We start from the raw sequence: 13,691 nt of genomic DNA on the forward strand, positions 1-13,691 counted from the left end.
TTATACTTAGGAAAAAATGAGGTACTGTACTTGAATATTGTTTAGCTATTTTATACTATTCTGTATGTCTTCTTCACATTTCTGATGCACATATCATACTTTTTAATCCACCACATCTATTTTACAACTGTATAACTATTTTACTACATTCAGACACAAAACGCATAATCATCATATAACATATGATTTATTGCAACAGATTAAGCCGTTAAACACCATGTAAAGTAGTTGAAACATCAAACACCGGATTTGACCGCTGCCTAATGAGAGCATTCACACTTTAAGTACATTTAGCTGATAATATAATGTAATAAGAGGAGTAGTAATCGCATTGATGGATCTGTAACAGCTTCATAACCATTTAACAGTGGTGGAGAGTAACTGACTGCATTTACAGTACACTCAGAACTGTACTTAAGTACGATTCTGAGGTACTTGTACTCAGCTCAAAACAAAATACTGTAGGCTTACTGTTTGCTTCACCACATACATGACAGCTTTATTCACCGTACATTAAAGATCCGATTTCTACATACTTTGCAAAACATGTGATCACCTTATAAAATATGACACGTACCATAGATTACACCTCAACCAGCTGCAGCGATAAAATGCTGCTTACACAGTAATTCAGCAGGAATAAACAATTTGCTTCCTGATGATTACACTTTCCTGCTGATACTTTCATACTTGTGCTGTTTTTGAAGGCAGGAAATTTGCTTGTATTGGTGTGATATTTTTATAATGCGGTTTTGCTCCTTTTATATGCACAAAATATCCCCATACTTCTTCCACCGCTGTCATGTAATACTTCAAACAGAGCGGCTTTCTGGGTGATTCAGTCTTAAGTGTAACACACCTCTTTGTTCAGGTATAAACTATGAACTTCAGCTGAGTGTGTTGGTCTGGTGGGCCTCAGCTTCCCAGAAGTACGTATTGGCTGTGATGAAGTGAGGAGGTGGGGGTGTTGTGGTGCAGCAGGCAGCTATATTCTCCTGTACAATAAGATGCAGTATAATAGTCCCGTGGATTACCTCAATTGCAGGTGATAACAGACAGGCAGCGGAGCGCACCGGCTGATACAGGACACCCACTCCTGTGTGGGAAGCCGTATGAATTATTTCTTGTTTCCCTGCAGACTGTCTATGGGAGCTGGGGGCCAGTGATGGGTGGGTGTGTGTGTGGTGGTAGGGGGGGTTGTCAATGCTATGACTCAGTTTGACTTTATAGGTATGGCGGATGGAGCACATCCAAGATTGCTTCTGTGAGTCATAGCTGTTACTTTATACTTTGCACTTTTTAATGTTTTATCCCCAAATGTTATAGATTTGAAAAGTCTGGACTCTTTCTGATGAAGAAAATCTTGTAAAAATGTTTTTTTTTTGTTGTTTTTTCTTTTTTATCTGCTGGTTTAGGGTGAGGTAGTGCTTGGTCCCATCTTGGATGTCCCCATCCGTCAAATGCTTTGCTGGGAAGTGTTATGTGTGAGTTTGTGTGTGCGTGTGTGTCAGTGAGCGCGTCAGTCACAGATACCGTATCAAGCAGGAGGCCCGTAGCTGCGCTCAGTGCAACGCAGTATGCAGGATTCTTTGTCAATGGCGGAATCATGGAGGAAGGTGATACCTGGCTTAAGCATGATTAAATTGACACCCCATAGAGTGTCTCAGATACGTTTTTGTGCCCTTGATACTGTTGCGGCGGCTTATTCAACGCTGTCTCGCGTTCAGTCTCACCTGTCATGCTGACATCATTGCATTGCAATTACAGTGAGTGAGAGGGAGAACGCATTAGGCCAGCGCGGTGGCAGGAGGATCAAGGCCATGTTATCTCTTTGTCTCCTGGCCGATCTGTCCTTCTCCTGCCTTTGATTTTAATGAGTGCCAATATCAACTCCTTCCCATGGTTATGTTGTTTGTGTACTAATTATAATGCAAGAATTAGCACAGTCACCACGTAGATTTAACTTCAGAAACGTCTTTGAAACACCGGCCCCTCATAACCTCTCAGATAGATTGCCCTGCAGGCTTTTAGACAACTTTTGCTTTCAGTTTTCCATGTTGTTTTTATAACTGTGTAAAAGCTGAATTAAAAAGCTGATGGAAGAATGCTTGTGTTAGCTTTTCCGGACAGTTGGGAGACAGAACTAGCTCATCTTCCCCAAAAAATGAATTAAAATCTCTTTCCATACAGTAAGCACAGGCCTACTGTGTGCATGGCAGCCTCCCAAAAAGCATTCATCTTCACTGTCATCTGTGGACCTCCAAAAGACAAAAAGAGTAACTTCCTGCACATCTGCTCCCAAGATCAGAGCTCCCTGAGACTATTTTGGTGTTTGCAGTTGCTCAGAGGTCTGGAGTTCATGCTCCGTGGCATATTTATTATTTACATATTCAGATGCAGACAGTATTTATTTGCTCTTTGTTCCAGCAAATGTCCCGCATTTCTATCCAGGCACGTGTTTCCCTTTCAGCGTAGCTGCTTGATGACACCGGACTCTTAATGTGACTTTTTTTAGAAATCGTTATACGTTGTAGTTTTGTGAGACTCAGAAAAAGACCAACTGTTGGGTATTAAATGAGAGACAGAGAGAGTGAGAGAGAGAGAGAGGGGGGGGGGGGGGGGGGGGGGCACAAGAGAGTGAAGAGGAGTCACAAAGAGGCGCTTTGTTTATGGCCGTCTCTCTTGGCCACACGCAGGGCTTAGCAAGAGAGCATTTCCTGTACTGATTCATTCTCCACTCCATCATTTGTGTAACTCACATCTCTGTTAACAAAGGGGAATCAAACACGTCTGTGGCTGCAGACGTGCATTATTTTTCATCGACATGCTCATTTTGCAAGATTAGCGTGCCGTTCCTTTTAATCTCACCAGTTACTGTATGAATCACCAGAACAATTCAGCATGAAGTTAAAGGAGAATGGACTCTGCGTGACACAGGTACGCTCCATGTAATTTGTTTTTGGTAATTAATTAGTCGGGAAATTTGCACCACTTAAGTCATGTGTGCTGCTTGAAAATAAAAATGACCAAAAGAGGACTCCTGAGAGTTTTAAAAAGGTCTACCGAATTGTCTCTAACAATTGAAACAAAAATGAAAACCTGAGCTTCATGCTTTATACCTGTCCAAAAGCAAAGACATTCAAAGCATCTGCTCCTATTGTTTCTATGCAGTACAGTGCAGAGTGTGGGGATGTGTATATTTACTGAAAACTAAGCCTGGGCCAATCCCCATGTAGTTAAGCGAGGGCCTCAAACTTCACCACAATGTAAAATTCAAGTCAATTTCCCTAATTTACACTTATCTAATATACACAGTAACAAAAGTGTCACCTAATGTATTTCAAGAGCTGTATTATCTTACGTTGGTTTACATCGTGCTCACATATTATGCATTTCTAAATCTAGTTGTGTGTAATCAAAGTGTGACACATAACTGACCTGACCTGAGTAGTATTCTTATGTTATTATTTAAAGAGAAGTTCTGTATGTGTCTTAATGGGGGGTCTGCTATTTGCACAGTGTTTAATGGGGACTTGGAGGTGACAATGCACCCAGTGTGGTAGATGGGGGTCAGTAGGGGCCCCTAAATCCCATATTGCCCTGAGGCCCCTAACTGGTTAATTTGGCCATGTTGAGTATTGAACCTTTTGATAAGTAGTTTTAAAAACAAATCAAACTGAAAGCAAAAGCAATGAAAAAAACATCCAAATAAACCAAAAGGGGAAGTTTGAAGAAAACTGGTGAATTCCGTAAGTAAAGAAGTTGATTTTAAGCTGAAGTGGTTTAAAAGATGATCGTGATTGAGCATCTTGACATCCTCAGAAAGGCTCATCCTGAGAACCAACAGATTTTTATGCAGAGTAAATGACATCAAAATGCTCAGGCAGCCTCTCTGAGCCCCTTCCCGTAACTTGTTTCAGTTTTAAAAGTATTATGTAGATTCTGATTGGATTCTCGGTGAAAGATCTTCTATTTTCATTAAGATAGACAGCTTTTGCTGTTGTTGACAGATTATATTACTAGTTACAAATCCCCTGCTTGACGCAGTATTGGTGAGTATGTTATAATCAGGGGATGCCAAAGAGTTTGATGGACACTGTGGGCAGGATATCCCAGCCCTGGAGCTCATTTTGAGGACATGTAAATATGCTCATTTGCAGAGAGTGGAAGAGTAATAAAACATGTGGGCCATCCTTTCACCAGAGCCTAGTTACGCTTGGCTCTGCCTCTGTGTTTGGGCCCAGCAGGCAGTGTGTCACAGCAGCCTCTCTGTGTGTGGCCTCGTTGTTTTGTCATCATTTCTTATGTGTTTAGGAATCGTCGGCAACAATCTGACCGCAGCGTGTCGTCTTGTGAGCTGAATGTGGAGAAAGCGCACACGTGGCCTGGGTGTCCCCTGCTCCGTTTAGCTGTAAACAAATGCGAACGTGCAAATACAAAGATACACGCGAATGTAAACACACACACGTACGCACATGCACACTGGGTTGCCGCTTCCTCGCCTGATTTATGGAGGCCATAAAGATATAATTGCTTCGGTTGCATATGGAGGATCAGAAGTGCCACATGCAGAGAGTTGTAGCTGTCCCAGTGTCAGCTGCTGCCCTCTGTGCTGCAGTTGTCCTCGAGCAATTGAGGGGTACACCTGAGCCGTTTTCCATATGATGCCAGCATCGGCAAGGAGGGGGGAGAGGAAAGCACCAGGACATGGGCGGCTGTCTTGCTAATGGGACACTTAGACGTCTGGGCTTATGTCATTCAGTCCCAGCGCGCTGCATCCAATCGCCCCCCTATCGCTGGGATCCAGCTCCGCGGTGATCGATCTGCGGCTAGCCTCCTCCACCCCGGCGGTCATGGCTCAGGCAACCGGAGCCGTCAGGGTCCTGAGGCGTCCCTCTCACCGTCTACCTCCCCCAGCCCCAACGCACACACACACACACACATGCAGTACTGTCCCACTGCCCCTGCAACTCCTGGCCTGACCTTGATCTGCCTCTGGAGAACCCAGCAGGAGCGCTTTGTAGTTGCATTCTGAGAACTCAGACAGAAGCATAACTACTCTGACGAAAGAAGAGAGAGAAGTGGGACAAATCAATTCCAAAGTCACGCTTAAGATCATCTCCAGTCATCTGAACAGAGTGTAGTTAGGTGCATTCTGCAACTGGTCACGTCATGACGAAACAAAACGACAGTTGCGCTCTGACCACCAGATGATGGACATTATACGGCAAACAACCACAAAAACACAGAAACAGTTGTTCGAGTATACACAGAAACACCCAGCAAGCATTACACAAAAGTCTAGTCTCATGATCTGATACAGCTGACAAAAGCAAATGACTTTTTTTACACAATAAAACACAGGATAACATGTCTAAGTTCGCCCTCTGCTCCATCCATATTTGCAACACAGGTGTTAACACTAAGGCTCACCACCTGTCAGTCAAGTTTGGACAGCACTGCAATGTCTAGGAATGGCAACGTCAGTCATCCCACACTCTGCTCCAGACTGAAATATCTCAACAACTGGCAAGAGGATGCCATGAAATTTGGAACAGATACTCATGGTGCTGAGAGCACAAATCCTAGTGACTTTACTGGTCCCCTGACTTTTCCTATGGTGCACCATAAGGCTCACATTTGTGGTTTGGAGTGAAATATCTTGACAGCTATTGGATTTGACACTCATGTCCCCCTCAGGATGAATTGTAATAACTTTGGTGACACCTAAACTTTTTCCTTTAACACCATCATCAGGTCAGAAACTGTATTTATGTAATGTTGCCTACTTCATCAGCCTCAGCTGTGTTTTGTGTTTCGTGCTAATTAGCAGATGACAGCATAGTAGCACACTAAATATGGTGCATATGGTAAAATATACCTGTTATCAGCATGTTAGCACTGCCATTGTGATCATGTTAGCATTTAGCTCAAATCACAGCTGTGCCTAGGCGCATCCTCACAGCCAGCGCTGCTAGCGTGGCCGTAGACTCTCAGTCTTATTATACTTCCTGTCTTTGAAGTTTGAGTGATGAAGTTTGAGTTTTTAGAGGCAGTGCTCTGCTTCTTTTGTATCAGCCAGCAATCAGCATGCAAACAGCATCTACTTCAACTTATTCCAAACAACCTGGAGAAAACCATCAGAGCCCAGTTTTAAGAATAACAATGAAAAATAGAGCAAAAGTCCAACCCTATTTCCAACAAAATGTAGCTCATTCATCTACTACTAATTTGCTGGAAGCGTACCGTTATTGCCGGCTGGGTCTATGGCAACTCTTTTTTTCCCCTAAATTATGGGAAGTGTGGCATTCTTATATTGCACAGACATCACAGGCAGAAAGTGAAAAAGAATGATGGATGTGAGGTATAAATGCATAATGTTGTTTAGTTGCCAGGAGTGGATAAGGAAAACAAAATCGCAGACAGTGGATGTTTCCAGACATTATCATTATGAATGGTCTGTGTGGCAGTGGATATTTCTCAGGTACATTCATTATAAACACTCAGGGTTGCAAACATCACGAGCAGGCTGCAGACTGAATCACAGGTGTTGTACAGAGGAACAGAGCACACATATGAAAAGGCTGTGGGTGATTAACGGATCCATCCATGCTGCCTGTGCTGCTGGAAAAATCATACAGGTCATCGGCCGTGAGTCATACCTTCTCGTGTTGCCTGGATCTCTTCGCCCTGCTGTGAACAACGTGCCGTGAGGAGGGTGGAGGCCTGCAAGCTTACGAGTGGCCCTCCACCACTTCCCGTCATTGTCATCTAATATTGATGCTTCGTCTTCCTTAGCTAAGCTCCGGCAATGAGGGGCTGATTTGAGATCAGGACGCTGATAGAGATGATAATCTGCATATGCTCTCTCATGAAAATGGACGAGGGCCCTCTTAAAATAGCCCCGTTTGTCTGGCCGCATAATCCTCTAGCATAAACAGACAAGAGGCAGATACCTTAAGTGTGACTGGAAAAGTGAGGTGATTCCTCAATACAAACCTGACTCAGGGGTCATTTGTCAGTGCAGGAAATATGAAGAGGAAACGACACCAGAAATGTCATTCTCACGAATTCAAAACTAAAGCATCAGAGTGGGCCTATTGCATTATTTATCAGCTAAAAAATATTTTAAATAGGTCTCTCTAAATATTTATATGAAATTGAAACCTTTTCTGTCTCCGCTTCACTTTTCCCTTTTTTCTCCCTCTCACACACAAACACGGGCAGCATTCACAAAACACACTTTGAAATACAGGATGTGAGCGTCCTGACGGATCTGCAAAACAAAGTTTGTTTTTGTCTACATGCAATACCAAAAAGCCTATATTCAAAAGAAGCGTGTGCAATCGCATAGTATTGCAGAGACGGCGCTGTTTATAAAAAGCGAAACACGCACAGAAAGCACGCTGAGTGGCTGGAGGGGGCTTGTTTGCAGTTTGCTTGTATTCTAATATCTCCTTTATGCAAAGCTTTGCTGAAACGCTGTGTGTGGTCCACTTCGGTCCGGTCTGCCGAGCGGATGGCCGCGGTGGCCGCGTTGTTGTCTTTTTGACTTCATTTTTCAACATTGGCCCGTGTTGCTTATAATAAAACCAGATTATGAAAACATTTTGGAGGCCCGACATGCACTGACAAATTCAAATATCAACAAGGAGATATGACAAAAAGGGCACCCAAAGCACTCTGCCAATGCTGGTGTAAACAGCATTAGTAAATGAATTGAAGGTTATTGTGACATTATTTGTCTATATTTCATCATTCTATTTTCAGGTTTGTTCTATAAACAGCTGGAATTCCACAGAGTTGAACCAAGGTGGGGCTTTCCAGGTTATTCTGGTCTCCACGTTCCTGCATGGAACATCAGCACTTCTGAATATTTTAACATTTCATAGCTGAGTTTGATTTACTGATGAAATCAGTTCATTGTTAAACCAGATAAATAACTGTTTGGGGGTCAGCTTTAGGGATGATTTCTTGATTGTGGACACAAAATGACGAAATTAAATAGAGAAAAGCTTCTTATATCCAGGTTATAACCACCTGTTGTTGGTTGCATCACAACTTATCATTCTACACATAGTCCATACTTCTTCAGAGCATCCCTGTGATGCTGCAGATTGGGCCTCCCCCCTGCCCGCGACCACCTCCCTGGAGAAGTACCGCACCGTTGTGGGTGCTAATCATGTCGAGCGGTTTAGTCTTTCATAAACAAAGTGTAAAAATTAGGCCGCACTAACAGTCTGGTAATTCAGTAGCGGTTGGCGGACGTTGCTGCTATTCCATTTCAGGCTGGATTATGAATCCGTGTGCAAAGCCGTTGCCCTCTTAATGATGGCCCTGTGATATTACAGCTGCTCACAATTAGCCAGGACTCCCCCCCGGCCGCCAGAGCTCCCCTACGTAAATAAACGATGGGACGGGGGAGGCTGGGCACAGTAAGCGCTGAAACAACACGGCTGATTTGGACATCTGGTCTGGTAATAGAAACGTCTCTTCCACACTTTGACGTAATGAATAGGGATCAGAGTCTCGCTTTAGAAGCGACTCGTATGGATGATGGAGACACGGCGAGCTTCATACATCACTGTTTGTTCTCATGTTGAGCTCGTGGACGGGAGGGCTATTCCAGGTCAGAGAGAGAGGGAGAGACTTGCTGCCCAAGAAAGGATTTTTAGCATGTGCCAGCCGGACAAAATAATAGAAACATCACATGATAAGGAGATTAATTGGAAATAAAAACATGACATCACCATGACAACTGAACAAAAGTCATGTTTTAAAGTGTGTCTATTGCCTTTAAAAGATGACTTTTGTAATAAGTTTTTGAAACCACATTAAAGTCTATTGAGTCAGTGCTGCACTTCTGTAAAGTAGAGGGATTTAAAAGAAAGATCAAAAATGAAACAAATAAAAATCAGAGCAACATAGGGCTGAGATATCCTGACTCTTAATGCCCAGTATGGGTCAAGCTCCAAAAGCACTCAATCCTACGTCTTCTATAATGCTTTCCACGTCTTTCACAAGCTGCATCCCCAGTTTGTCACGCACGTTTATTGCTGAATATTTAAAATCTCGAGCCTGTTGCGAGATGATGACATCATCAGGGTTATTTTGTCAGACTTGACAAAGCTTCTTCAGAGCCACATACGACAATATACTTGGTTTCCACAAGCTGAATAACATGTCTCTTAACAAGGATGCTGATCTCCAGGTATAAAATCAGCGCACTGCCCCTTCAAACAACTAACAGAGCTACAACAAAGCCAAAGTATTGGTCATTGCATGTGCACTGGCCAGGAAAACAGCAAAGTCTTAAAGGGCTGCACAACTTCACCAGATGTAAAGCTCTCAACCTCTCTGTCTCTAACTGTTCAGCATGGAAGTGGACACATAATCTAATGAACTACTGGTGTTCATTAGGTCTGATGAGTGCTCGTCTGCATTATAATGGCAGTATAATGGCAGAGGAGTACAAGTCCATTCTGCAGGACCAAGAGCACCCTAGGGTACAACCAGTGCTCCACCATGATGTGTGCATTTTCCTGCCCATATATACTGCAACCTACACTGCAAAAGGACTCAGATGTGATAGTTATACGGATATTTCCTCATTAGTTTTCTCATATTCCACTCACTAGGTGACTGGAGTCAGAGCAGTTAACCAGAGCCTTCCCCCCTCAGTCCAGTGATCAGTAATCAATCTGCTTTGATACATAGTTTAGTAACCTTGACTTTCAAGATAAAGATGCCCCTCTGCATTGGAAAGGTCAGGGGCAGCTGTTAATTAACCAAGAGGGAAATGAACTAATGGGGCTTTTCGAGTGGCATTTAACGAGACACCCAATCCCATGGAAAGAACCGTTGCAGCATTTTTTTTCAGTGTACAGTTCCATGCATGGCGGTGGCAGACGTGCAATTTTGGTCGCAAGTAGAAAACAACATTTTGTGTTGTGAAATTCTTTCACTAATCCTCATAAAAAGTCTTGCCTTAAAGAAGTAAGAACCTTCACTTTGCCTAACTCTGTACATCTTCCTGGGATGGCAGTTGGCTTGAGTCTATCCCAGCGTGCATTAGGTGGAAACTCACTGAGACACCCTGTCTGTGACAAGGCTAACAAACATAGAGCAAACACTTAAGTTCAAATTTATGGAAATTTGGAGCTGTAAAGGAAGTCCTGGAGAGCTCAAGGCAAACACACAGACTCCGCACAGAAAGCAAATCCACATCCTGTTATCTGTGACTTCAGCATAATATCAGCAACTGTTAATGTTCCTTCCACTGACTTGCACCCCCCATTGACTTCAAACGGCGATTGCCACTTTGTGTGGTTTTGATCACATGTCTGCCTGAGTGGCCGTGACGCCGTCGCTGCTGTGCTTTGCATAAGCGATTGTATATGCAAGCGTTTACCCCCAGAATAGAGTTTACACACCGTGTGCACAGGCTTTGGGAGCTAACGTGGCATGCAGGGTACATGTCCTCAACAGGGTGCGCAGGAGGCACAGGATGCTGGCAATTTTACCACAACGAACTCTCTCAGAGCAGCCAGCGGGATCTGCATCACGTAGGTCCAAGCATTACCTGTAATTTCTCCTTCTTTTGACCTCTCACTGCTTCAAAGTGAGGCTTCCATTTTTTGGTTTTATGCTGCGACACAGGGAGCACGCTTTGTCCCTAACGTGTCTTTACTTTCCCCTTCCCTCGCTTTTATCTTGGTCCACCCTCCTCCCTCTCCCCCCCCACAGCTGTACATGCATGACGCCTTGCATCGCCATCTGGTCCACATTGGGGACTGCCACTGTCATCTGCTGATAATTACTGTCACCTGCACATTGTGCACTGCGATAAACACTTGGCGTTACCAGTGGCGAGCCGCGGCACCGCAACGCTTGTTTAGGCCGCCTCGGAGCTGGTGGGGGAGAGAGCTGGAAGCGCAGGGAGGAGGGCGGCTCAATGCAACATACAAGGGATTAATGCCAGCATGATGTGCCTTTTCACAAACCTCCAACGACACCAGGTGAAAAGAATAAATGTGTATTAGATTTCAGACTATATCTAACAGGATTTATTGCCACACTAACTTTGCCACATCCCCTGTTTGTCGTTACTGCCATGATTTTCAGGTCAAGGCACAGAGGGTTTCCCACCCACATGTTTATACATCTAAATCACTGACCTTTGCTTGCACAGGAAATCCATCTGTGCTGATATACAGTATCTCAATGATAAATACTTCCCCTCAAATATTTATAATAGGATCAGGAAACCACAAGAACATAATAGTTTAAATTAGACCCATCATACGCAAGTGGTTGGTTAGACAACATCCAATTTTTGAAGTTCAAGATTCTCATTTCACACGATGTGGTGGGTGGGTTAAAAAAAAGGAAGAAAGAAAGAAATGAAAAAAGAAAAACCTCCGGAGTCAAGGGTTGCAATCGTAATGATTTAATGATGGGCTTATCCTCGCTGCAGTATGGTGTAAATCCTACCAGCCAGAGAATATAGCGTTGTCCCCTCTGGTGGTTTATCCTCCGGTGCCTCGGTCTCTAAATCTGCCGGTGACACTGACAATTATTTGACCCTTGTGAGGAAGTTGAACACTCAACCGCTAAAAACACAAAGGTTCAGAGGTTTGGAAGCAAAGCAATTATGTTTTTTATGTTGTAAATACATGTGCAGACTTCCTTTAGGTCTTAAAAAAGATTCTGTGTGTAAAGGCGTGCTCTTTTGGAGGACCTGAATTGTCTGTTGTGCCTGACAAAACATTGTTGTTAATTTTGCAATAGTTTTTCATTTGGCAGGTCGCTTGTTTAGAGCAATAATTCTGTCTTTCTCTGACTCTCTATTGCAAAATGTTCTGTTCTTAACACTTCATCTCACTGTTTTTCTTGTTTAAACATTGATGTTTAATTGTTTTGCAACCCTATTTAGCTGTGATGTACATGCTGTTGACTGAAGTTGACTGAAATAAAGAGAAATTGAGGAGAGCATGTCTGCAGTGGTTGGTCTATTCTTTGTATGTATCTGTATGTTGTGGACTGGGATTATAGAGTATTACTGCACAGCCATTTCCTGGAAAATACAAACGTTTATTCTTTTTCATGAAGTCAAACTGAAATTTAAACTTCTCACTTTTTGTGCAACACATGATGCTGCTCCTTGATAATATTCCACATTTGGGAGGACCATCATGCTAAGAGCAAAAGCTAGTTAGCCCAGTTTGCTAACTTCAGCACTGAATCTGATTCAGACCTTTTTGTTCATGTTTTATCAAAGCCTGCTGACTCTTCAGCAGCTCTCACGTGCTGTTATGTGTCATCAGTTTTGTAGAATTACACAAAGCTAGCGAGCTAGTTAGCACTAGCTGTCTCTATTTCACGGGTCCAGTCGAACACAGGAAGTTCACAGTCGTCCTCTGACCTCAGCGCTATGCACGTCGCTCTGTGAATTGAATCGCACAGCCACAGAGTAATGTTCAAGTCACAGATCGGACTGAGCAACGGCTAATTTTTATGTCCCGCTCACACAGATATTGCACAAATCAAAAATGAATGCAGTTTCCTGTTTTTGGTAATTATGTTGATTAAAACACAACAAAAGCCAAAGACTACTGATTTGTGTTTGGAAAAAAGGTTGTTTTACATTTTTGTCTCATTTGAAGCACTTTATTACCTTGACGTCACCAATGTTTTATCATGTTTCACACCCCTGATTGCCTTCCAGGGCAACGTCTTGGACATTACTTTTCTAAATCTTCCAAAGGAGCGCAGGGTGCAGCACGACCTGTCCACTCTTCCTGAATCATGTTAATACCTTCGTCTTGACAGCTGAAGAGTGGGGAGAAAACGTCCCTGATTGGAGCTCCTAAACTGTCCCCAGTGTCCTGAGAGCAGCTGATAATTGTGAGCGGGATAGATGTGTATATCAAATAGTTTACAAAATGAAGCCAGCTGTGTTTCCCCTGCACACTGTGGCTTCCTGACACGCACCATTAAACCTTATTAGCTACTTCCTTTAACTGAGATCCTCCTCACCCCATCTTCCACCCCTCATATTAACATTTTTTTTTTTTTTCTGCTCCTCCAACTGGAAATTATTTGCTTTATTGTAGAGTGTCAACCCCTTGCTGTAGTTTTCTGACGCGGCATAATTGGCACTTTAGAATATAATCATGGATGAGAGCTGTGTGATTGTGGTCTTTTATGCACAAATTTCAGCAGATTGTTGATCACTTTGTTCTGCTCTCGCCCCCTTGGTCTCGCAGTGTATACGACTCATCTCTGGTCCCTCTGTCAGTCTGGGTACCTTCTCCCAGAGGTCCTCTCTTCACCGCGCCGCTCACGAGCCATTAGCTTTGAAATGACTCATAAAGAATCAATTGAAAATGATCACAATAGGACGTGAATATCGGAACATCATGAACAGATGTTGGCATACATGCTGCATGTCAGACACATTATTGCTTTGTGCAGACATTACCAGCGCAGCCAAATGGGCAAGATAATCACAGCGACGTTTAGATATGACAATAATTTCTTGGAAGGCGACAGAGGGGAAAAAAAGCGAGTTTCAGTGACTCCAAGTACATAGACAGGTTAGCTCTTGAGTACAGCTCGTGGAAGGACTCGCTAACACACAAGTCAGCCAATCATAAATCAGCACATGCAGAAAATTGGATGAGATATTT

Source organism: Chelmon rostratus, chromosome 8 (genome assembly GCF_017976325.1).
Source record: "Chelmon rostratus isolate fCheRos1 chromosome 8, fCheRos1.pri, whole genome shotgun sequence".
Classification (NCBI taxonomy): domain Eukaryota; kingdom Metazoa; phylum Chordata; class Actinopteri; order Chaetodontiformes; family Chaetodontidae; genus Chelmon; species Chelmon rostratus.